The 23555-nt window shown below is 44.5% G+C and overlaps 1 protein-coding gene across 9 annotated transcripts in view; it reads right to left on the bottom strand.

Annotated features, from left to right (window-relative positions):
- TRIM2 (tripartite motif containing 2) overlaps positions 1-23555 on the bottom strand; it is a 160872-nt gene that overhangs the window by 80493 nt on the left and 56824 nt on the right. The window contains exon 1 of one of the 9 annotated variants that reach the window (XM_019441246.2): positions 18797-18998. The exons of 7 other annotated variants lie outside the window; for them this stretch is intronic. The gene's annotated coding sequence lies outside the window, so the exon portion shown is untranslated. Of the gene's footprint in view, positions 1-18796; positions 18999-23555 lie in introns of those variants that run through there. One more of the 9 variants, XM_053901182.1, reaches the window with a different exon arrangement.

The raw sequence follows: 23555 nt of genomic DNA on the forward strand, positions 1-23555 counted from the left end.
GATGTACTCCACAGGAAAAGATTTTCATACTACTTACTGAAAATGTTTTTTATCCAGTTCTTAAGGTACGCTTTATAACACATTTACATGGCTTTTGGGTGAGTGTAAATACTGGGAGTATTAAAAATAAACAGCTGTTTAGATATTCTGCAATTCACTCTTGCTTTTTTCATGATTTCTGAATCAGTGAGCTCCTAACAATATGTAGAGTCCTAGCAGTATGGGTAGGAGCCTCCCACTGATGATAGAAGCAACACAGAAAAGGACACTATTTATTCTTAGACTGAGTCCTTTTATGGTAGGTAAAGGTAATCTAATTAGTAAAAGTTATTTGATATTCTTTTTTCTACGTAAGAGAAAAATACTTATACAAATATGTAATTTTGAAAGACTAGTTCAAATTACAATGTAAAACCTCTTCCTTCAAACAGGGAATCTAAAAACAAAAAAAAAAACGTATTGGAAAGAAAACACTACCAAATAAGATGTTGTGTCTCATTATTTTTATTGCTTGGCCGTAAGTATTTGCAGTATTATTAAAGGAAAACATTTTCAAAAATAGCCTAGCGATCCTGATGTGCAGTTTGGCAGTAATAATCTTTTGCACATAAGCCAAATGAGGAATTATGGGTGTGATATTCAGCTTTTAGTTAGTGATTCGACCTACCACTGCAGAAAGTTTAGTTGCTACCATGCATGGACATTTTATGCTGCTCTAAAATTTTGCTTCTAATTAAGCCCAAGATGAACAAGGGAGCTATTCCTTGATAAAGGTCATGGTGTTTGCTGAAGAGAAAAGAGGAAGGTAAGAGAGAAGAGACAGGATGAGGTGCAGGCCCCTTTTTGTGACATTCATCCCTTCCACACTCATGCAACAATAATGTGAACGCTAACTTGGCTCAAAGTGGCTTTGCACTCAAGGGAATTCAAAGCAGTTTTATGATGACTGCATTCTTTGATAATTACAAATAGGGGGATAACTTTTTCTCTCGATCAGAAGGAACAGAAAGAAAGTAAGAAAAACAGGCAGAAGTTAAAAGAGAGCTATCTTTATATAAGATCTGCGACACAATTCTATCAAGTTATTTTCTAAAATATTTCTATTTATTTATTTTTGAGGGTGGGGGAGGGGCAGAGAGAGGGGGAGGGAGGGAATCTCAAGCAGGCTCCATGCTGTCAGTGCAGAGCCCAATGTGGGGCTCAAACTCACTAACTGTGAAATCATGACCTGAGTGGAAACCAAGAGTCAGACACGTTACTGACTAAGCCACCCAGGCGCCCCAAAACCAACGTTATTTTCTAACTAGGGAGACTTAGCACTAATCCCATCATGAGCACCCCCCCCCCTTCATGACTTCATCAAACCTTAATTATCTCCCCAAAGCCTCGTCTCCAAATACCATCACATTGGATTTAGGGTTTCAGCATATAAAGTTGGGATGGGGCTCAAACATTCAGTCCATTATAAGGAGCCTTTAGGGTTTTGTACAAGAGGTGCTGGCCCTCTTTGGCCTCTGTGAGCCCCTCTTCTGGACCTCTATGCCATCTCTAGGGCATTCAAGCCACTTTAGATCACCAGACATGTTGAGACTCCATGACAACCATGGGACACATAAGCCCAGCAGTTCCAACACATACAATCGGAGCTGGAACTGCTACCCTTGTGGTCCCCACACTTGTCCTTCAACAAGCCATCCTTAAAAGAATTTAAAATGCACTTATTCGAGGCCTCCAGAGAGTCCTGGGTTATTCCCCTTCTTCCGTTTTTTAAACCTTCATGCCTTTATACATGCTTTGCCTCTGCCTGGAATCCAATCCTTTCTTCTGCAGCTAGAGATTCAATTGATGCATCACCTCTATTTTGAAAACTCTCCTGATAGTCGTTTTACTCAGACAAGGTATTCATCACTCCTGTGAGTTATCGTCAATCCTTGTATATACGTCTATGGCTGTACTTACCACTCTCTGCAGTAATTACTGGTTTAAATGATTGCCTCTCTTACAGGAGAGTGAGCTGTTGGCCTATATGTTACCCATCTTTTTATCTCTAGATACAGCAGGGTCTATATATAACTAAGTGCTCAGTAAATACCAGTCATTTATTCTATGAATATTACTTTCCCCCCATACACATTTTGGTTCAAGGCATCTGAAGAGGGAGGGAACGCACATTTGTTTAGTACCGGACTCTAATATGTTAAATACCCCATTTTATTCTCAAGACAGCTTTGCAAGTACGACTTACTGGTTTGACTAAAACAGAGATTGAAGAAGAATCTTATTAGAAACAAGAGAACTTTTCTGGCGCTTAGTTAGTTATCTTAACTCTAAAATAGCAATGTGAAAAAATAAATAAATAAAATAAAATAAAAAAACAGCATTGTGGTTGAAAATGGTGCTTTAGCAGGTAACATGTTATATGTATAATTGAACACATATAACAGCTTGGGATGCTTGGGTGGCTCAGTCCATTGAGCGTCCGACTCTTGATTTCATCTGAGATCATGGTCCCAGGAACGTGGGATTAAGCCCCGAGTCCAGCTCCACACTGAGCGTGGAGCCTGCTTGAGGTTCTCTCTCTCCCTCTCTCTCTCTCTTTCTCTCTCTCTCTCCCTCTGCCCCTCTTCCACTCTCGTGTGCATGTTCTCTCTTTCTAAACTAAAAAAAATAAATAAAAAGAAATTCAACATCTTAGCACAGCCTGTGCCTACCAAAACATGTCAAGGACCAAGAGCAACCCAACTCGGCATTAACAGTAAGACTGCCATTATGCTAGTGGAGCAGTCTACCAAGATCCAGTTTACCCTGTAATCAGGGGATTGTGCTGTTACAACCAGCAACACAGATCACAGCACTACGATTCACACTGTTCCTTAGAGCAAATGTTCTTCGGTTATTACACTGGCATGATTTTTTTAATTGGGTGAAAAATATCCTTTAAAAATAATTTCATTGTTTGAATGCTTCTGGTGTTTAGAAGCCCAGATAAATGATCTTTTATTGTTCTGATTTTGTGGTCTCCCAGGATCAACATCAAGAGGACATGGAAATTACTTTATTGTTACTACCATATCCTGCACGCATCGCTCCTGTCTTCAGTAAGGGCAGATGTGATATTTCACAACAGCCAATTCATTACCTTTACCTCGATGAAATCTGGTTGGGTACAAACTGTGAAATGTGTTATGCCATGTGTCAGGCCTTATTAATTTTGGAAGTTAGTCCCCATCAAAGCTTGTAAACAACTGAAAATTGGCAAACTTTCCTGAAAAACTAGTGTTAGTTTAGTTTGTTGACTTGTTGCCAAGAGTTGCTCGGAGAGTAGACTCGGACACATGAAAGGTACGGCTGCCACCACCATAAGGCTCACCCTTACTCAGGGTTACGTGGGGAGACAAGCAGAAGAACAAATAAATGAGAAGGACTACTGCCTGGGCCCTTTCACTTGCAGGAAGGAGGATCAATTTCACGTGGACGAAAGACAGTGAGCTTTGGTCTACCTGAACGCAGGACCAGCTCTTAAGGTCATTCCACTGCCACTCAGCACCGAACACACACCTCAAGCTTTACGTGGCTGGGGAAGTTGTAGGTCACAAAGGGACAGAGTTGGAGAGCAGACTACCAATGGACCTTCTATTCCTTGAAAAAGATATAAAATTAGGTTTCAATATTTGTGAGACCAGGGTCTCCCAGGTGGCTCAGTCGGTTGAGCGTCCTACTCTCGGTTTCAGCTCGGGTTGTGATCTCACGGTTTTATGAGTTCGGGCCCTACATGGGGCTCTGGGCTGGCAGCACGAGGCCTACCTGGGATTCTGTCTCTCTTCCTCTCTCTCTGCCCCTCCCCTACTTGTGCTGTCTCTATCTCTTTCAAAATAAATGAATGAATTTTTAAAAAATTTAGAAAACATATTTATGAGACCAAACATAGACTGTCCTCATCCTCCAGGGTTTTGCTTAATAACTTGATAATGTAGAAAGTGTGTGTGTATATATGTATACGTGTGTGTTTGCATGTGTGACACACACAACCTCCACCTACTGACATGTTTGTGTATTTACATCTTCACATTTCATATACTTTGACTCTTAACTCATTTTGTTTTATTAGTATGCATACAAAGTAAGAACCATAAACACCAGACTTGAAGGTAGGTTAGTTCTAAAAGAAAACAAACTACTAGTTAATCTTCAATTCATCAAACATGCTTATTGAATACCTAATACAATGCAGTTATAACATGACGTCAATATACAGTTAATGAAATATATTTAAGAGTCAAAAAGCCAGAGTCAAACCCTAATTCCTCCTACTCTAGCCCCTAAATTAAATCAGGAAGCAGAAAGGAGAACCAGATCCAGCTGATTTTCAGTTCTATTCACCTCCTCAAACACTTATGAGAAACAATAAGCAATATAATATTCTAGATGCTGTTAGGTTTACAAAGACATTGAAGACACAATCCCCAGACTCAAAGAACTTGCCATCAAAAACAAGCATGTAAGCGGCGCCTGTGTGGCCAGTCAGTTAAGTGGCCGACTTCAGCTCAGGTCACGATCTCATGGCTTTTGAGTTTGAGCCCTGTGTCAGGCTCTGTGCTCAGAGCCTGGAGCCTGCTTCAGAATCTGTGTCTCCCTCCCTCTCTGCCCCTCCCCCACTTGTGCTGTCTCTCTCCCTCTTTCCCTCTCTCTCTCAAAAAAATAAACAAACATTAAAAAAAAAAAAAAGTTTGTAAATAAGCTGGTAGATAAAGGGCAATCTTTCTCCAGGACGGAAGTCTATGGCAGGCTGTATCAGATGCAAAGGAGAATTGACGAAACCTATTTTTATTTGTTTAGAAAATGGATCAAGGGGGTGCCCGGCTGGCTCAGTTGGTGGAGCTTGTGACTCTTGATCTCAGGGTTGTAAGTTTGAGCCTCACGTTTGGTGGAGAAATTACTTAAAAATAAAATCTTAAAAAACAACAACAAAGAAAATGGATCAAAAAGGGTTCTGGAATTGTCATGTGGTAGCATTTGAGAGGGTCTCCAAAGTTGTGGGGCTGTGACAAGTAAAGATGAGCAGGTGAACAGTAGGCAGTTAAGGTATTAGGTGTTTCCAAGCAGAAAGAGCCAGCACAGATAGATAGGCACAAAGGGAGTGAAAACAGCCTAATTTTGCATAAGGTACAAGATATAGGGAAAACTGAAGGAAAGGCTGGAACACTAAATAGAAGCCATCTTGGGGATGGCCCTAACTGCCAGTGTTAGTAGAGTGCACTGGCCTGAACAAAATTTGAGCACAGGTGAGCGACAGAACTCTACTTTAAGAGAACTAATCTGATTGCAATTAACAGGATGAATTTCTTGAAAGAGAGAAGGCAGGGACACCAGTAAGGAAGTAATTACAACAGTCTTCTCATTCATCCATTCATTCATCAATGAAACAATTACTCATCATGTACTACATGTCAGGCACCTGCACGCACTGAGAGGGCTTGGTATGCAACAATGAACGGGGCATAGAGCCCTCAGGAGTCTTGGAATCCAGGGGGGAAAGGGTGTATCAGTGTTCAGGCAGCCGAGAACTCTGATGGAGCTAAAACAACCCTGGGAGCCCAGGAGCTTGGGAAGAGTCCCCAGCGAGGTGACTTTGGGGTTGAATCTTGAGGGAGGGGCTGGTCAAGGGAAGAAGAGAGGGGAAGGGTAGTCAGTCAGGAGAAACAACTCAGATCTTTAACAACCTGATACATTCAGGTCTGCAAGAAGCTCTGGCCTGGAAGGAAGTGAACTGAGCCTTTTTTTTTTTTTTTTTTTTAATTAAAAATAGGGGCACCTGGGTGGCTCAGTCAGTTAAGTGTCTGACTTTGGCTCAGGTCATAATCTCACAGTTTGGTGAGTTCAAATCCCACATCGAGCTCTCTGCTGACAGCATGAATGAAGCCAGCTTTGGATCCTCTGGCTCCCTCTCTCTGCCCCTCCCCCGTTCTCTCTCTCTCTCTCTCTCTCTCTCTCTCTGTCTCTCTCTCTCTCAAAAATAAACATAATCAAATGAAAAATAATTACTATAAGTAAAATAACAGTCACAACCATTTATTTATTAAGTAATTACTCAGTATGTGCCAGACACTGTTCTTTATACACGATCACTCAACTAATTCTTACAACTCTGTGAGCTAGGGATTGCTATTCCCATCTTCCAGAGCCACAGACTGATTTCAACTGCCTCAGAAATTCACCTCTCAGAGTCGTGTGGCTATTAACTATTGATTAGGGGATTCAAACCTAAGTATCTCTGACTTGAACATCAACCTTGAGTCATGAAGGCCACGTAAGAGTCAGCCACACGGCAAAATATGGAACAAGCCTTTTAGGCAGAGGAAACCTGAAGGTAAGTGTGAATCAGCAGGGGAAGACCAACGATAAGCCGTATGGGATTACGAGAGTGTGCAGTACAAGGCTGGGGGCAAAAGATGAGGGTGGAGAGGCAGGAAGAGAACAGGCCATGATGGACCTTGCCCTGTAGGCTGAAAGCTATGAGACCCACTGAAGACTTACAAACATGAAAGGTTGGAAGGGACGGACATGGGGCAAGACTGGAGGCAGAACTGCATTCATCTGCCTGCCATACGATGATGGCAGGCTTAGAATTCTCTTACTAGAAGCATTAGTAAGATGATGCTTAGGCAACCCAGGTAGGGGGGTGAGTGGTGGCACCCCTCAGAGAACAGTGAATTCAGGAGGAGCGGCAGAGGGGGCTGCATGCTTGGGGGCAGGAGAGGGAAGAGAGGGGGAAGGACTAGAGAGAGAAGGTGGGTATGAGTTGAGATCAAGTTTGGATACATTGAGCTGGAGAGGACTGTGGGACCACCAAATGGAGGTGTCAAACGAGCTGCTGGGTTCACAGTTCGAGGCTGAGAAGAAAGGTCTGGGTAGGGAACAAAGATCTGAGTTGCAGATTTCGGCGGGAAAAGAGATCGTAATAGTAAGCACTGACCACTAACCAGGCGCAGTCCATAATGCTTTTCACGCATTTCCTCTTTAATCCTTCCAACAACCATATGGAATAGATACTGTTATTGTCCCCATTTGACAGACTGTGGCTCTCACTAAGCCACAAGGACGTTCGGTAACCGGCGTAGGGCCACACTATTGGTAGAGGATCCACACACTTCTACACCTGGATTTCCCAAATGTCTGTGCCTACGATCCACAGTAGAGACATATTTTATGTTGCGGTGCCGTGTAGATATATATACTTCCCTGAAACAAAAGTTGCGTGAGATCACACTTAGCCCTCTGCTGTTTCTCATTCTATTTCACTTTTTACACAGGCCGGTTACAGCCCACAACTTGATTCCTAACCCACAGTCTGAGAATTGCTGTCTAACACTCTCCTGACTCCCACCCCTGAGTCGGGTGACGGCTGTGGGACAGCAAAGATGAGGCGAAGTAAGTGACATCACAGATGTTAGGAGGGAAAATCACTCCAGGGTGATTTTACGTTAAAAACATAACAAGATGAGAAGCGATTCTCTTTCACTAAATCATGCCCGGAGGACACGTCTGTGGAAGCTAGCTCTTCAGCAGTGAGTCATTTATACGGCTGCCACACGCATTTATGGGGATTGAGGCCATTTTTGCTGCCAAGTTTTCCCACTGTATGTGGTACAGGACAAGAGACAGATAGCCTCAACTTCGGAGAATTCTGAAGTGTTGGTTCTAAAGCTGCTACGGTATTACACAGCAGCAGGTTTGGGGCGCACAGCCCGAAGAAAACCAGCCATGCGCCTGCCCTCTGCTTTGATGTAATTCCTGCAGACAGAAATTGCAATAGGAAATAATTCCGCCAAGCCGGAAGTTATGGAATATGACATTTAACATCTTGCTCAGCAGGAAATGGTTTTGTTGGCAGGACTTAACGAATTCACCCCCCAAATATATCATAGACCCTGAATGTATGCATTCATCCTTCCTTCCACCTACTAGGAAGAGGGGAAGTGTTCCTTTTCACGAGAATTCACTGCTTCAGGGTGGCCCGCCTGCCCCCTCACCACCTCCAGGGTCTCATCCCTCAGTTAACCCCTTCCTTCCCTCTCTCACACCATCATTTTCTCCTTTGGCATGGCTTCTCTCCCTTCTGACTGCAAACACACACAGGTTTCCTCTAAAAAAGCCCCTCAGCACAAAGGAATCATGGCGGGTGGGGGATCTAACCATTCTCCATCTTGATAGTGGTGGTGGTTACGCAGCCGTGTGCACTGTCAAAGCTCCCAGAACTGAACACCAGAAGGGGCGATGCTACTGTACCTAAACTGTATCTCAAAAATACAACTGCAAAATAAAAGCCCCCTGGCCCTTTCCTTGATCCTGCCAGCCTGTGATGGCCACCCTCTCCCTCCCTTCCTTTCCCTCACACTGTCTCCTCCCGCTGCCCACCTGAGCTAAACCCAAAGTCTTCCCCACGCTGGTCCTGAGCCAGTTCCCTTCCTGTTCTCCGCCCACCTTCCTGTGGTTCTGGCACTGAAACTTCTACATGAAACTCCATTTTTCTTCAGCTTTGGAGCTAGAGAACTTCACAGCTTCTCCTCTGCCTCTTTAGATGCTGCTTTGACTCATTAGTAATCCTCTCACCCTGGGAATTTGCCAAAATACCAAGCCCACTTTCTCCTAAATTCGCTCCCTCAGAGATCTCCCCCATTCCCAAGGCCCAAAGGATGGTCTGAATGTGTCTAAATCCCCACATCGATGTCTAGAGAGAGGACACATGGTTCAGACTGCCAGTGACCCCATGGACATCTCTGCTCAGCCCCGTCACCAGCTCACATGCAGCAGGTGCAGCTACGTCTGCCAGGTGCCCTCCCCAGTGTGGATGACCTCACCGCTGGTCCTTCTCCCAGACCAGAAACCCTGGAGGCACCACTCAGCCTTCTGTGTCATCAAGATCAAAGGAGGTAGAGTGCTCTGTAAACAGTCACGTTCCAGACTTATAACATATTAGCACTGCTGCTCCTTAAATCTTTTCAACTCTTCCTTTAAAATTGTGTGCAGATTTTGGGGCACCTGGGTGGCTCAATCGGTTAAGCATCCAACTCTTGGTTTCAGCTCGGGTGATGATCTCATGGTCCATGAGTTCAAACCCCAGGTCGGGCTCTGGGCTGACAGTGCAGAGCCTGCTTGGGATTCTCTCTCCCTTCTGTCTCTGCCCCTTCCCTACACTCTGTCTCTTTCTCTCTCTCTAAAAAAAAGAAGAAAAACATGTCTGCAGGTTTTTACCTATTTTCTCTCCATCCTCCACTCCCAGACCATGGCTCCCTCCCTTGCCTGCAGGGTGCTCTGCGTTCTGTTAGTGCATCTTTACTAAAAGAACCTTTCTGCCTTAGTCTGCAGCTCAGTACTCATTAAAGGCTCCTGGGATGGGCTGAATGTGTCCCACCCCCAAAAAAGATAGGTTGAAGCCTTCAGTATCTTAGAGTGTTACCTTATTTGGAAATGTTACATCATTAGGGTGGGTCCTAATGCAGTATGACTGGTGGCCTTATAAAAAGGGTGAAATGGACACAGAGACCTACATACAAGGAAGACAATGTGAAGACACAAGGGGAACACCACCTCCAAGCCAAGGAATGCCTGAGATCACCAGAAGTTAGGAGAGAGACACAGAACAGACTCTCCCTCCCAGCCCTCAGAGGGAATCAACCCTGTCCACGCACCACAGCACCCATATCTCAGTTCACATTTCGCTGTGTGGCACTAAAGATCCTCTTTGGTGTGGCCCCATCCTCTCTATTCAACCTTAATTCCCAAGGCTCCCCTACCTAGACCTTCTGGTCATTCCCTCCTCCAATCAGATGTGTCTCCCAGCTGTTCCCCAGCTGGCCTATGGCTCTCTAGCCTTGCTTGGGATGTTCCCAATAGCCTATCATGCCCTACACTCTCCTCTCTTCCATCTAAATCTGGACATTCTTTAAGCTCGAACTTCCTCATTTACACTATCTCTGATTTTCTGGCCTACGCTTTCTCTCTTTTCTCTGAATTGTCATATACTTCTTGTCTATATCATATGAATTGACACTTGATTAGGTCTTGTTTACATGTTCCCTAGTGGTTTTTTTGTGTGGTGTTCTCGGGTTTAGAGTTAAATTTTAAGTGACTATTCTCTATTGGAAACCACTTTTCCAAACACCTTCCTGGATTTGCTCCCTCAATAAAACGTCCTTTCATCTAGAGCTTCCCACAATTCTTGTATTATTTTATCATATGTCATTCAGTCAGGTTTTACTGAGCATTTTGATTTAGTGAGAAGGATGTCCTAGGTGTGATTTCTAACCCTTCCTTCACTGGAAAAGTCACTGGACTTCTTAAAGCCTTAGTTTCCTCATCTCTAAAATGTTACCTCTCAGAGTTACTGCAAAGGTAAGATGGAATAATTTATGTGAAAGTGATTTTCTTTAAAGTGTATTTATTTATTTAAAAAAAAATTTTTTTTAACGTTTATTTATTTTTGAGACAGAGAGAGACAGAGCATGAACGGGGGAGGGTCAGAGAGAGAGGGAGACACAGAATCCGAAACAGGCTCCAGGCTCTGAGCCGTCAGCACAGAGCCCGACGTGGGGCTCGAACTCACGGACCACGAGATCATGACCTGAGCCGAAGTCGGCCGCCCAACCGACTGAGCCACCCAGGCACCCCAGTATTTATTTATTTTTGAGAGAGAGAGGGACAGGAGAGAGAGCACAGAGCCTGAGGTGGGACTTGGTCCCACGAACCACGAGACCATGACCTGAGCTGAAACCAAGAGTAGAATGCTTAACCAAATGAGCCACCCAGGTGCCTCGTGAAAGTGATTTTTAAAAGGTAAAGACCTGGGGGCACCTGGATGGCTTAGTCGGTTAAGCATCCGACTTCAGCTCAGGTCATGATCTCGAGGTTCATGGGTTCGAGCCCCATGTTGGGCTCTGTGCTGACAGCTCAGAGCCTGGAGCCTGCTTCAGATTCTATGTCTTCCTCTCTCTCTGTCCCCACCCCCACCCACTCTCTGTCTCTCAAAAATGAATAAAAGTTAAAAAAATTTTTAAAGGTAAAGATGTGTTCAAATAAGAGATTAAATCACTATTATCATCTCAGTGCCAACTTAGCTCAGCTAGTTAGCTGCTCTGCTGATGAAATTATGCACTTGAACCAAGCGAGCTGGCTCTTCTAGATTCATGCCACAGGAACCAATAATTTTCACAACTAATAAATACTGAGTGAGAGGAGGATGGAGAAAACTGCAAAGCACATCCTGGTGGGGCAGCAGGGTTCTCATCACAAATAAAAGATAAATAGCAGACAGTCACCTCAATTTACCGAAGGCATGCAGGCTCCCAGACCCTTGGAAGAAATATCACAGACCCGACCTAATCAGCTCCGGTGCAATAAATCCACAAGACAATACAGTACGTCTAACTCAAGAGTTTAATGTTTTGTTTTGCCTTGGTAATTGTATTCTATCCGTTTTAAGACTGTAAGCTAACCAAGAATTGCTAAATATGCCTGCAATACAAAAAGCAAATCAATCGCTGTCAATTGAGAATTCCAATATGGTTCATCCCCTGAGCATATCGAATCAGGGAAGAGCCAAGCCCTCACTCCAATTTCCAGTGAAGATGAGCTTTAGTAGCATGCAGACTCCATATATCTGGTAAGTATTCACATCCTAAAACCACCAAGCCTTTTCTACAAAACCAGCTTATGAATTTAGACTTGTTTTATTGTTGTTTTTAAATTTAAATGCTTCTATGTTAAAAGGGTCACATTAACTTTTTCCTTTTCCTTTACCTTTGGTATTTATCCCACACACTGTATACACTGGCCAATGATTTCAAGTGAATCCAGTGGTCATTCTTAAGTTGCAGATACCAAATATAGCACGCATGTGAAAAGTGTAAGTATGACAGCAGGTCATTATGTACAAAATCCAGAAAGCTGGGCCCTGGGCCTCTAGGGAGTAGAAGATAGATCTAGAACACAAGCTGGAGGTCTGAGTGTCTCCACTTGGCATGACTCCCCCCCCACCGGTCTGCTGGTGAACTCTTGACCACCCATCCACAGATACTAGTTGAATGGGTGAATAATGAAGATTGAACACTAAACAGTAAACAGTAAACACTAAACTAGATCTGGCAGGACTTTGGTGAATGCATTTATCCAAGGGACTTGAAGAGAAAATGGCTTAGGAAAAAAAAAAATCTAGGAAAAGAAATTTAATTCTATCTAGTTTTAGTTCTGGCCTGGAGCATCCTGTGTGGAATAAGCTCCGAACATGCCAAGAATAGTTTGTACTGCATTACAAATGAAAACCAGCCCCCAAGCAGATGGAATTAAGAATTCCATAACCCAATAAATCTGCCTTCCTCCTAGTACAGAAACTGCATTAACTATTCAAAGAATTCTTAATGATTTCCCATTATTGATATGTAAAGCCTTTTTAGAAAGTATAGTGAATTTGATCTGTAATAAATGCTTATTAAAAATTCAGAACCTTTGGGGCACCTGGGTGGCTCAGTTGGTTAAGCGTCTGACTCTCAATTTCGGCTAAGGTCATGATTTCATGGTTTGTGAATTTAAGCCCCAGGTCAGGCTCTGTACTGACAGTATGGAGCCTACTTGGGATTCTCTCTCTCCCTCTCTCTCTGCCTCTCCTCTGCTTGTGCTCTCCCAAAATAAATAAAATTTAAAAAAAATTCAGAACTTTTGTTTAAGCAAAACAATGTATGTGGACTAGAAGTAAAATCTTTGTAGAAGAAATCCTTGAGTCAGGGCGGGGCGCCTGGGTGGCTCAGTCCGGTTAGGTGTCCAACTTCAGCTCAGGTCATGATCTCACTGTACGGGGGTTCAAGCTCCGTGTTGGGCTCTGTGCTGACAGCTCAGAGCCTGGAGCCTGCTTCGGATACTATGTCTCTCTCCCTCTCTCTCTGCCCCTCCCCCGCCCTCTCAAAAATAAACATTAAAAAAAAAACTTCAGAAGAAATCCTTGAGAAATCTGTTTTTTTCTTTAAATGAGACTGTGTTAAAAATGAATAAAACGGGGCACCCGGGTGGCTCAGCCAGTTAAGTATCTGACTATTGGTTTTGGCCCAGGTCATGATCTCAGGGTTCCTGAGTTCGAGCCTCATGTCAGGCTCTGCACTTACAGTGCGGAGCCTGCTTGGGATTCTTTCTTCCTCTCCCTCTGTCCCGCCCCCATTCATGCTCTCTGACTTGCTCTAAATAAATAAACTTTAAAAAAGTGAATAAAACATACATTCCTCTGTGGGATCTGTAGCTGAAGTGGAGATATTAGAGTAAATGTCACAAGAAAAAGGGGCACTTTGGGCAGGGCCTCCATTCCCTTCACTCCCACCTCTTCCCTTTCCAGGCTTCTAAATGTCTCATGTTGTTTTCGTGGGTGGTTTGGCAGCTTTGCGTGGGTTTTAGCCTTCAGGCATCAATTACTTTGTACTTTAGGTTTCTGGATTGAGACGTTTGTGGAGGAAAGGGATGAAGGAGACTCAAAGGGTAATTGCTACTTAATGGCCGAAAACAGTGAAAAATCGCAAAAAGTGCCCTTAGCCTCTGCTCATCCTTCCTCTAAGCAAATAGCACCCACCACACTTCATCATGCAACATGACCGTGTGGCCTCCGTGTGACCGGGGGCAAAAGACAGGACTTCCTATTTAAGGCTCATTTGCTGTAGAGTGTGTGGCACAACAGACTGATGAAGTATTGCGTCTCCAAATGGAAAGAGCGTTGTAAAAACAGAATTCTTCTTAATGGTACGGGGAATCTGGAGACCACATTCTATAACAACTAAATTTGGTTTTGATCAGTGTCTTCATTATTGGCTGAGAGAGGACAAAGGCCCCTAATTTTTGCCATCTGTTTTCTGCAGCTATTGAGACACAAACATTCAGCCCATTTGAGTGCCTTTTTATCCGCTTTTCCCTGGGTGACCTCTGATTGGCCACGCTAAATAAGGGGGGTAGCCAAGAAATGCTAGCATTTCATTAGAGATTCACTTTTATAATCTTCTCCTTTGACTACAATGGCAATTATTTTGCCTTTCATAAGCAGAGTCCAATGCATGGAGTAAGCGAAGGAAACCCTGGATGGACGCTGACCAGGAAAGGGGAGAAAGCTGGCCCAAATTTGCAAGGAAACAATTCACTCACCAACACTGACAAGATGACTATGCACAGTGGTAGCCTGTGCTGTTGCTAAGGCAAACTGTACCACTGATTTTGAATTACAAAAAAAACTTCCAGTTATAAAATAATTAAGTCACAGAGATGAAAAATACAGCAAAAAAGTATCTGGCTGACCCCAAGCTCCCCTTCTTTTGAGTATCCTGCAAGTTCCTGCCTTTTTTCCCCCTCCGCCCCACTCCTCATGCTTCTAGTTCACTATATGAATTCCCAGAAGAATCGCAACTAAGGCAGACTGCCCAGCTACAAAGATAGACCTGTACCCTCCCATTGTGTCCAGCAGATCAGGATACACAGGCAAGCTAACAAGATGCAAATCCCATTCAATGTGGCTAATGCCTTTTTTTTTTATCCCTTAGCAAAGACCCGGAGAACTCATTCTTTTAGGCAGTTTTATAATATAGCTTTGACACCACTGTTGAATGTGTAACCCTAATTTAAATAAATCGCATGTGGTTAGCAAAGAGACAGTTCTGTCTTTGTTTAGTCTGAGAGGCCATGTTCATGATTAAAGAGGCCTGATCTCGTGTTCTTAAGCGAAGCTCAAAGATATCTATCACTTACCCTCCAGGAATGCCCCCCTTGTGGGTCATTTTGGTGCTAGCCTGGTCCCTACTAAACTGCTCGGTATTTAGGGAAGAAATGCTATAGGAACAGAGCCATGCGTCAAATAGGAGTCTTGGAATTACATAACAAGTGTCACTTTGCCCAGGTTGTATTAAAAGAGGTAAGAACACAACTTTCTCTGCTTAAGGAAACAAATCTCATGTCATGGTGAGGGGCCATCGTGAGTCTCTCAGGAAGCTAAACGACGGAAAAGGGTTCTCCCACAGCCTTAACTATAGTCACTGATTTAAACCAAATCCTGCTTTTCCAGGTGAGGAAATAAGTGAACAGGCGGGAGGAGAATGCACGCTAATGTCTAAAGTTATCACCAAGGCTTGAAATTTTTTCCAAGGGGTATGCTCTGCCTTTTACTAGATTGTACCTTTCAGATCAAAAAGCAGGGGGTTTGTAACATAATACTTGTTCAATAATCCCACAGGCTGACAGACCGTGCTTGAAAACATCTTTCCTCTCTTCTACCTGCTTGAACAGAATAATCTGAAACAAAAATGGGTCTTGTCCTTCACATTTTTGGTCATATGCCATTTCTCTCTTTTCAGGAGTCTTAATCTGAAAGATTTTCCATTTAGTTTACATCCTGGTCCTCAAAATCATCATCCTTGAGGGTCAGGAATGAGAGTCCTAAAATGCTGGCCCTTACCCTAATGGGAGATAAGCAGGTCAGCAAGACTTCATGCGTCTCTTGATATTTTGGTTTAAATCAGTCACTATACTTAAACTAAACAAGATAGCCCTCAAACAGCAGACATTCTGAAACTTGGAAAACATTTGCAATAAGGAGATAGTGATTTAAAAGGCTAATCATCCTCCAAAATTCCACCTGCCTCCAGCATATTTCTACAAACTGCACCACTCCAGTTTGCTTAGGTCTTAGGTTGCTTCCTTTTACTGCAGTTAAGGGAGAAGTAAACTCATAGCTACAGCTTGTATCGGAGCACTTCTAAACTTTCATAAGTTAATAAAGATGCTGACAGACACAGTGTTTTTGTTTGACTCAAGGATACATCCTCATCTTCCTGGCCAGCCCCTCTGCCTAAATAAATTTCACCCAGACATCCAGTATGTTAAGAAAAAGAAGAATGTAGTGAAAATTCCAGGGACAGGGTATTTCTGTTCAAGGATTAAGATGAGATACACAGACAGGATATGCAAAAATAGTCATTTTACACAGGAAAGGGCCAGCATTTGTGTGACAAAATATCTGCCAATGAAAGCTCCGTTTCTGAGGTTGAATTTCCACTAAACTCTGAAAAAACACATAAAAGCTGAGCGGCTAGATAACAGTGGCTCAGTGTCACCAGATTTACTCCCCTTAATTTCCCCTCGACTTGCTTATCTCAAAGGTTGCACTTGTCAGTTCTCCTAAGACCAAATTCTATCCATATCAAAGACCTCCTATTGTCTTCCAGAGAAAATAATGAATTAAACCCACAGACTTGCAGGGGCTTATTTAGATCTTGCAACTGGCTGATCAGTCTTAAGGTCTAAAATATACAAGGGTACAAAAAATAATATTGATAATGGAGTATGATAATACCTCAGCCTTGACTCAAGGCTTTTAAGATAACACTCTCAGGCTTCTCCAACAGACATCCAGGAATATATTTTCTCATAAAACTCAAAAGAAAACTGTCATTGTTCCTACCCGCATCATTAGCAGCAGCATCAAAAGTGTTTCGCCAGTACCTGCCAGCATAAACTTTTAGAGCCTGAACAAATCAAGCTAAAATTGTCTTGGGGTAATTTATAATCCAAGATGGATTTGGTATAAACCAAGCAGTGTCATGGTTAGTGGAGTGGTGAGACGGGAAAGTTCTGATAATGTTATCTCCTCGGGATTGCAGGAGAGCAGTTTCAAAGGTTCCTTGGGCATGACTGTATTACCCAATTGGTTTATCTCCACTGACCAGGCAAATTTCTCACCAAGCAGCACTTGGAGAGTAGTGAATTAAAGCTGCTCTGAAAAGGCCAAGTAAACAGATCACTCCTGAGCCCCAAGGTGAATATCCAGCTCTTTCTAGAGTAATTAGTGGACAGAAATTCAAAGGACAGAATTCAACGGAAGGGCAGAGTCTGTGTTGTTAAATCTCAAAAAGACTCCCTATCCCATTTATATTCAGTGTCTTATGAGAAGTTCCTTCCACTTGCATTCCAGTATGAAGCAGAAATAACAAGCTGACCAGACAATCAGGAAACTATGCAAGTCAACATTAAAATGATAATGCAAGAAAAAAAATTCAAGTTGTAGATGCCATGTTTACTTTTGAAAGACACAATGGAATTTCCAATGGAGGCTTTGGTAGGCAGAATTTTCCAGGACAATAAAGACAGGATTTGGGGAAATTAGAGAATACTGATAAGGAACGCTGTCATCTAAACAAACTTTTGACACTGAAAGGTAATGATATCCTAGATTCCATGATCCAAAATAGAGTCATGGTATGTCCCTAAAAGGAACAGTGTAAAAAAGGGAGAAAGAAAAGCAAGAGTACAGGGAAAAGACAGTGCACCTATGAGGGTGAGTGAGATCTGGTGGTTAACCCTGTACCTAGTCCTGAATAGGACTGAATAACCTCACCATGAAGACACTTCATTGGTATAGGTGGCCTCGCCCAACTCAGCCAAATCCGTATTTACCTTAAGGGAGGAGAGCAGCAGAGGTTTTCTCGGTTTTGCTTTAATTGATCCTTCATTGCTAAATGTACCTAAATCAGCAGAGGAAGGAAACATAATGTGCGTCTCAAAGAATTCAATCAAATACTTTGCTTCCTTGGTTAAGGTTGTGGTAATCAAAGTGTTCTGAATCATTCCTGCTCTTTTGTCTCTTTCAGCCGAAGGGCAGGTACTACATCTGCCAAGGATGAAATCAGGTGGAAGTCTGAAACTAGAGGTCAAGTAGAGCCAGGAGGTAGTGAACCGAGCACAGTCCTTCCTCCCATCCCTTGGTAAAGGAACCCGGAAATACAAGTTGTCACGCATCAATCGCATAACCACATTCTAAAATATTGATGAAAAAGCTAACCTCCATTTTTATGGGCTAAAAATTGTCTCATGGAAAAAAGCATTGGTGTTCATAGTTCACAAGAACAATGCCTCTTGCCCTGGCGGCTAACCTAATCTTTGGAAGTCTGGAATTCAAAGGGCTTTAAAATTAACTATGTAAAAGGGATTTGAATCTAAAGCTGTCTCTGTTTCCTCATTTAAAGCTGGCGATTTCGGCGGGGTTGGGGCTGGGTGGGGGTGGGGAATTAGAGAAGTAAAGATGCTACCAGTTGCTCTCTGGGGTTGGATTAAAGGTGGGACAAATTTGGGGTTCACAGAATGCTTTGGATCTGACTGGCGCTTCATGCGACAAACCTTTCTCCCCACCCAGATTTGTCAGCAGTATGCAATTTTCAACCTGGGGCAGGTGCTTTCAAAATAAATAATATCCATCACAAAGAGCCCCGCAAACCCTCAAAAATCAACAACCCCCTCCTCTAATAAGCTAGAACTGTAGTATGAACTTGGGCAGCATGGAAACTAATTAGAAGGAAATCTGTTTGAGCAGATGGTTTTATGAAACGACCAAAATTGAAGAGAGGAAACCCATCTTTTTACATTTATCAAAGCTACTCTTTTTAAAATATCCACTTTTCCCTTCGGTGCAAAACGACGTTACTTCCGAAGCTTTGCGCAAGTACCGCAGGCACGGCAGAGGGGGCCCGATCCCGCGGGGGACCTCGGCCAGCCCAGCCTGGGTGCGACGCCGCGTCCAGGCTTAGCACTTCCGCAGCCCGCGCAGACAGCGCCTGCCGCCTCGCGTTCCCACCAGCGCCGGCTCCCGGCGGGTATCTGAGCACCGCTGCCAGGATCCGGAAGCGGATCCGCTGTAAGCTGCCCACACCGCCGTCCGCTCGGACCTGGCCCGGGTCGGAAGGTTCCAGGTGGGCCGAATCGGGCTGCCCCAGCCCCCGCGCTCACTTACTGCCTGTCGGCGACTCGCTCGGCGGAGAAGTGGTGCGCTGGCGGGAGGCGGCGGGAGGCGGCTCCGCCTCCGGCCGGGCTGCGGCCCCCGCCAGGGCCGGGGTTTGCTCGCGCACCGCCCTGGCGGCGGCGGCGGCGGCGGCGTGGGCGACCCAGGCGGGCGCGCTCCCCCGCGCTCGCTCGCGCTGTTCGCAGCCGCGGTCCTGCCTCGGGGCGGTATCTGAAGGTGGGTCTGCTTCACCCGCCGAGGTTGCGCGAGCGCTGGGCTGAAGTGTCAGAGACAGACAAGCGTGGGGAAAGCTGCCTCCCCGCTGGGTTCTGGAGGCCCTCAACTCGGTGTCCCCGGTTCCAAGACGCTCTCTGGTTGGTCATTTCCATTCTGTGCTCAGGCGCAGAGCAGAGAGACATCTGTTTTCCATAAGCTCCGAGGCAGAGGCAAATCCTGGATTACGTGTTGCCCAGCCCTCGCAACATTCCCAGACCACGCGCGGCAGCTAATCCCCGCACAAAGAGCAAGAAAACAACACGCAAGTTGGTGCCCGGTTCCAGAAAGATTTCCCAGTGCGATGACTAAAGGCTCTCGCGCCCAGCCTCCGGGGAAGGGCCAATCGCAGCCCAGGAGGGCAGAAAAGGGGGGGGGGGGTTGGCTGGGTTTGCGGGTCTACTCCTCAGGCAAGCACGTCCTCCTTACCAGTCCTGTAAACACACATGCAAACTCTGTCCCTCCCGGGGAAATGGCTTTAGTTTGATGAGGCTGAAGAACCGAAAAGGGCTCGCCTCCATTACAGGACAGTTTATACTATTACAAGCGATCACAACTCCTGAATGTGAGAGAGGAAGAAATCTCTGCGTTTACTTTGGTAAATTCTGACAATGAGTCGACTACTACACAATCGCACTGACAATAATGAGAAATTATTGCTTCTTGGGGTCTTATCGTGTATTCTGTAAAATAGGTTGGGGTGGTATGATAAGGAAAAGATAGGATAAAATAGGCAGAGAGGGAAAGGATAGGACCTGAGGTCCCAGGTTAGGGAAAAACACGTATTTTGGAACAATGCTGGGAGTGTCTGCCCATAGCAAACCTCCTCAGGCGTAAGGTTCCTCTTAATGTAACAGACCCCACCTACTCCCCCCTCAGGTTTCCCTCAGGAATTTGACAAAAGACCTAACTAAAAATAAGCAGTAAACCATAAAACGTAGGACCCACAAGGAATGATATGGCCACAGATCACCACTCATATAATGGAAATGAGCCAATCAGGAATGGACAGACAACCCAGCACTTAGAGTTATCCAGCCAGTAAGGGTAGAACCTGAGAAGGAATGAGGGGGAAGGGCGTGTGTGTGTGTGTGTGTGTGTGTGTGTGTGTGTGTGTGTGTGTCACCGGGACCTTATAAAACAAGGACCCTTGCCTATAGTCGCAGGCATTCACTTTTGAATGTCCCCTCTCTGTAAAGAGAGGTTTCATACTATTCTTACTTTCTAATCTTATACCCTAATAAACTTTTCCTGCTGCTCATTTTGTGTTCATCTCTGCATTCTTCCAAGCAGTGTATTGAGGTAAAAACCCTGCAACAGTAAGAAGTCTCCCCTTCCCTCCCCCCTCCCCCCCCCCCCAATTTCCTTTGCTTCCTTCTAGAAACATTTGAGCGCCTCCCATATGCCAGGTGCTAGGCTGAGAATAGAAAGCTGGAAAAAGCCTGCAGTCTCTAAAGTACCTTACTATAGGGGGAGGGGAGAAGGCAGCGGAGGGGGGGTGGGGGAGAGGAAGAGACCATCAATTTCCCGGCATGGAGAAATTGCTATGATAGAATGCATGCCCTGAAGGTTACAGGAACATAGAAGCATGTTTTCAATCATGCTGGAAATCAAGGAAGGCTTCCCACAGGAGGCTGCATTTGGGTTTTGAAGACTGAGCAGGGATCAGGCAGGATAAAGAGAGGCAGGGGGAAGATATGAACTTCTGTATGGCTGCAGAAAGCAGGTGAGAGGAACAGAGGTGAGAGATGTGGTTATGGAGGCTCGCAAGGGGTCAGACCACAAAGGTCTCATCTGCTAAGCTCTGGGATTTGACCTTTGAAAGCTATGGGAACCCTTATGTTTCAGAAAGATTGCTGAGAAAGACATATGGAAGGAAGAGAGCCCAGGAAGGGATAGGAAGAGGGTGGAGTTGGGCTGGGATGGATGGGAAGGACTCCAAAGATGGGAGAGAGGTGAAACCTTTAGGATATCATGCCTGGAAACAGGCAGGGGAGTGCAGCTGTGGGCTATCACCCAGGTTCTGACATGCCCACCAGGGTGGATGGAGAGTACCATCTGCCAGGTCAGAGAAATGAGGGAGGAGGAACAAGTGGGAGACTGATGAGTTGAGTTTAGACAAGCTGACTCTGTGGTTTCTGTAGGATATCCAAATGCGAATATCCGAGCAGGCATTCAGCCCCAGGGATCTGTAAGGTATTTGGGGTGTTACGGGCTAGCAATACAAACGAGACAGTTGTCCACCTATAAGTAAAAGGTAAATAGAGGAATAAAATTCACCTCATTTTCTAGGACTGCCATAACAAAGTACCACAGACTGAGTGGCTTCAACAACCGAAATTTACTGTCTCATGCTTCTGGGGGCTAGATACCCAACAGGACGATGCTCCCTCAGACAGTGTGAAGCAAGGATCTGTTCCGGGACTCCACTTCACTTCTGGTAGTTCCTTGGCTTGTGGCTGCATAACTCCAGTCTTCACATGGCATTGTCCCTGCGTGAGGGTGTCTAAGTTTCCCCCTTTCTGTAAGGACATGTCAGTCACATGACATCATTCTGTCAGGACATCAGTCTGTCAGGACCCACCCTAACATTCTGAGATCAGTGATGGTTAGGACTTCAATGTATGAATTTCAGGGGGATAACTTAATCTATCACATTCACACTATTTGGATTGAGTTATTAAGAGCAGGATTGGGGGGCACCTGCGTGGCTCAGTCAGTTAAGTGCCCGACTTCGGCTCAGGTATTGATCTCACGGCTCTTGACTTCAAGCCCCACTTCGGGCTCTGGGCTGACTGCTGGGAGCCTGGAGCCTGCTTCGGATTCTGTGTGTGTCTCTCTCTCTCTGCCCCTCCCCGACTTGTGGTCTCTCTCTCTCTCTCTTTCAAAAATAAATAAACATTTTTAAAAAAGAGGGCTGAACGTGTTGATGAGGAGAAATATCAGCTTTCAGCGCAAAGAGAACAGCTCTGAATGGAAACAGAGAAAACCGATTAGAAAGGTACGTGAGGGATGGCCCACACACATGGAAGAGAAGTGTTTTTAAAAGGACTGATTAACATCGCCAAATGCTTAAAAAGCCAGGAAAGATAAAGCTAGAAATTGCCCATTCCCTTTGGCATTATTGCAGTCCTTGGACCAAATGGTCAGACTGGTAGACGAACATCAAAGGACCCACTTAACTCCAACATCTTATGACCGTAAAACCATTGTCTGAGCAAACCCATTGAGAGAAGCCTGGTATAGTGGACATCTGTTTGAGTCATGCCTTCCATGCACAACCCACTTTCTCAGCCTCCCTTGCAGGTAGGGCTTGAAACTGTGATGTAGGCTCTGGCAATTGTATGGATAGACATTAGACTTCAGTTGGGATGAGGCAGTAGGAGAAAACAGACCCCAAAGAAGCCATTTTCAGTGTCAGAACCTGGTAGAGACATATGGACCCTCAGGGCCAGCAGGGGGCAAAGGTCCACTAGACAGTTTGCAGTGGCCATGGTCACAGCAGAACCAAGGCTCATTCTGGAACCCTCTGGTGGTATAATTTAGGCATTATTCTTTGCTGAGTAGCCTCCAAGCCTGATTCTCTAGATTTCTTGGAGATTCTCTGAGCCACTTAATATTCTTCTTTTTTAATAGAATAGCTTTATTGAGATAGAATTTACATACTATAAAATTCAGCTATTTAAGTGTACAATTCAGTGGTTTTTAGTATGTTCACAAAGTTGTGCAACCATCACCACCATCTGTTCCAGAGCATTTTCATCACCCCAGAAAGTAATCTCATATAGACAAGTGGTCACTCCCCATTCCACCCTCCTCTAGGTCCCTGGTGACCACTAATTCACTTTCTATCTCTATGGATTTGCTTATTCTGACATTTTATATAAAAGGAATCCTAGGGGCGCCTGGGTGGCTCAGTCGGTTGAGCAGCCGACTTCAGCTCATGTCATGATGTCACAGTTCATGAGTTCGAGCCCCACGTCGGGCTCTGTGCTGACAGCTCAGAGTCTGAAGCCTACTTCGGATTCTGTGTCTCCCTCTGTCTCTGCCCCTCCCCCACTCGAACTTGGTGTCTCTCTCTCAAAAAAATTTTAAAATAAATAAATAAATGGAATCCTATAATTTGTAGCCTTTTGTGTTTGACTTCTTTCACTTAGCAAATTTTCAAGGATTATCCATATTGCACCATGTACCAGTACTTCATTCCTTTTTACGGCCAAATAATATTCCATGGCACAACCACACCACATTTTGTTTATCCATTCATCATTTGATGGACATGTGGTTTGTTTCCACTCTCCAGCTAGTACGACTATGGCTGCTATGAACATTTGCGTACAATTTTTTGTTTGGACATATATTTTCTTTTCTCTTGGATATATATCTAAGAGTAGAATTATGGGGTCATTTGGAAGTTCTATGTTTAATATTTTGAGGAACTGCCAGACTATTTTCCAAATAAGTTACACCATTTCACATTACCACTAGTAATCTACGA

The sequence above is a fragment of the Panthera pardus genome, unplaced genomic scaffold (assembly GCF_024362965.1).
Source record: "Panthera pardus isolate Hobbes unplaced genomic scaffold, ASM2436296v1 HiC_scaffold_13, whole genome shotgun sequence".
Classification (NCBI taxonomy): domain Eukaryota; kingdom Metazoa; phylum Chordata; class Mammalia; order Carnivora; family Felidae; genus Panthera; species Panthera pardus.